Consider the following 2,500-nt stretch of genomic DNA (forward strand, 5'->3'; position numbering starts at 1 on the left):
CTAACTTACACTGCACCTTAACCTAAGTTACACTGCACCTTAACCTAACTTACACTGCACCTTAACCTAACTTACACTGCACCTTAACCTAACTTACACTGCACCTTAACCTAACTTACACTGCACCTTAACCTAACTTACACTGCACCTTAACCTAACTTACACTGCACCTTAACCTAACTTACACTGCACCTTAACCTAACTTACACTGCACCTTAACTGTCACATGTAACGTCACAGGAATGTAGCTTTGCCTAACAGCAACCCTCTGAACATAGTTCACTGCTTGGATCCTCTGGTGTCATGTGTATTTCTTGATGCCATGGTGCGTACCCTCACATAAAGGTCTTTCGAGTGTTGCGTACTTTCTACACAGTCCCGCTAACCACTGGAAGGGTGTACCGCTACAGAACGAATATCGCCCTCCCCTCCTGCCCTTCCAAGCTGGTCGGTCAGGCGTTTGTTTGTGAAATGAGCCTTGCAGCTGTTCAGTTGCATTCGGTTGTCGATGCAGTCAGTGTACGTTGTGGTACGGCCTGTGTGGACTGTCCGCTGATGTACGCGTAACCCACACTGATCATCCGTCGTTACGTACTGAGTGACATAATGTGGCACATGCTTGACCGTACACCGGCTGCGCCCTACAATGGCGAATCATAAGGGCCATATGTTGTGCACGATGCTACTTGTCTCGTCTCCCCATTACAGCGAGATTGCACTGTTGTACGCCGTACAGACATGTGGTAAGTAGGTACGGACGAAAGTATTGCATGTTGGCCCCCCCCCCCCCCCCTCCTCCCTCTGCCGGGAATCAGCGTGAGCCGTCTGTTGATGTAGCGACGAGGGTTTTCCTATTTAATCGTATTGCCCCACACAACATGATAGCACGGTGGACCGCGTTCCACATCTGCGACATGCTACAGAGGCCGGTTGACAGTCGACCGCGCAAGGGACATTGCACACGTGCGCGGACCATCTTCCACGTGTTCTCTCGTGTACATGCCGCAGTGTGTATGTGGGCTGATGTAGCGTGTCGTGACACATAACATGCAGGCATGCCAGAATCGTAGATTTCGCAAATGTAGATTGACGTATACGTTTGCTGCCAAAGATCCGCAAATGAACTGGAAATCAGTTGTTGAGCGGTTGTTCGCGCTGCAGGTGCATCGGTGATAGCGACGATCGGTACATCTGTGAACCGGTTGTTTCGGCGGTACCCGCCATGCCCCCAAACCTGAGTTGGCCATGTGGGTATGAAGCGATACGAGGCTGTGGCTTGGCGGGACAGTCCCCGGCCGGTGAGGGGGGGCCGCCCGGCGTGCTGGCCGCGCGCTGCGTGAGCGCACGCACTACAGCCGGCTGGTGGGGGGCGCCCAGTGGCAGGAGCGCCGGCCGACGGGCCCGGCTGGCGTCCCAGCTATGCGCCGGCGCACCCTGCGCGCGGCGCCAGGCGGCCAAAGTGGGTTCTGCCGAGCCCGGTGCGAAGCGCGGTGGACATCTGCAGTGTGCTGGTCCGATTGCGGACTGTGTGCGTTGAGGATGCGCCGCCGCCCGGCACTCGGCGTCGCGACGCCGTCTGCTGCTCGGTCGCCCCCAGCGGTTCTCGCAGGTGGTTTGTATCGCAGCTCTGCGGACGTGTTGGCGCGTGCGCTGTGCTGGGAGAGTTCGCTTCTGCACCCAAGTGGGGCTTTGCCCTTCTGTGGCGCTGGCGTTGGAGCTGCCGGTCACCGTAGGTGGCGCGTGTTGTTTCCCGCCGGCAATGCCACGACAGCACGCTCCCGGGCCTCTGTCGGCAGCGGCAAGCTCAGTTGGGAGCACGGGTGTTCGCACTGAAAGCGTCTACTCGCCTATCTCCGGGCGATTGCGCCTCTCTCGAACCCGACCAAGTACTTAGGACGGCGCTGCGCGCCGCCGGGACCTGAGAGGGTTTCGAGGTGTATCGTGCAGGGGAGCTCAGCCTCCTCCTGTTTGCAGAATAATTGAGCGGACGCTTGCGTGTTCGCGCGGGCCCTCGGGACACACTCCCGGGCGGCCGGCTGCTCAGCTCTCGTTGACGCAGCTCCCTGGTTGATCCTGCCAGTAGTCATATGCTTGTCTCAAAGATTAAGCCATTCATGTCTCAGTACAAGCCGCATTAAGGTGAAACCGCGAATGGCTCATTAAATCAGTTATGGTTCCTTAGATCGTACCCACGTTACTTGGATAACTGTGGTAATTCTAGAGCTAATACATGCAAACAGAGTCCCGACCAGAGATGGAAGGGACGCTTTTATTAGATCAAAACCAATCGGATTGGCTCGTCTGGTCCGTTTGCCTTGGTGACTCTGAATAACTTTGGGCTGATCGCACGGTCCTCGTACCGGCGACGCATCTTTCAAATGTCTGCCTTATCAACTGTCGATGGTAGGTTCTGCGCCTACCATGGTTGTAACGGGTAACGGGGAATCAGGGTTCGATTCCGGAGAGGGAGCCTGAGAAACGGCTACCACATCCAAGGAAG

The 2,500-nt window shown here is 56.3% G+C and overlaps 1 non-coding gene across 1 annotated transcript in view; it reads left to right on the forward strand.

Annotated features, from left to right (window-relative positions):
- The first annotated feature begins 2,060 nt into the window (after positions 1-2,060).
- The window catches only part of LOC126327307 (small subunit ribosomal RNA), a 1,893-nt gene continuing 1,453 nt past the window's right edge, over positions 2,061-2,500 (forward strand). The window contains exon 1 of the ribosomal RNA XR_007561142.1: positions 2,061-2,500. This exon is cut by the window's right edge and continues 1,453 nt beyond it. This is a non-coding gene — a ribosomal RNA (small subunit ribosomal RNA).

Source organism: Schistocerca gregaria, unplaced genomic scaffold, assembly GCF_023897955.1.
Source record: "Schistocerca gregaria isolate iqSchGreg1 unplaced genomic scaffold, iqSchGreg1.2 ptg001039l, whole genome shotgun sequence".
NCBI lineage: Eukaryota > Metazoa > Arthropoda > Insecta > Orthoptera > Acrididae > Schistocerca > Schistocerca gregaria.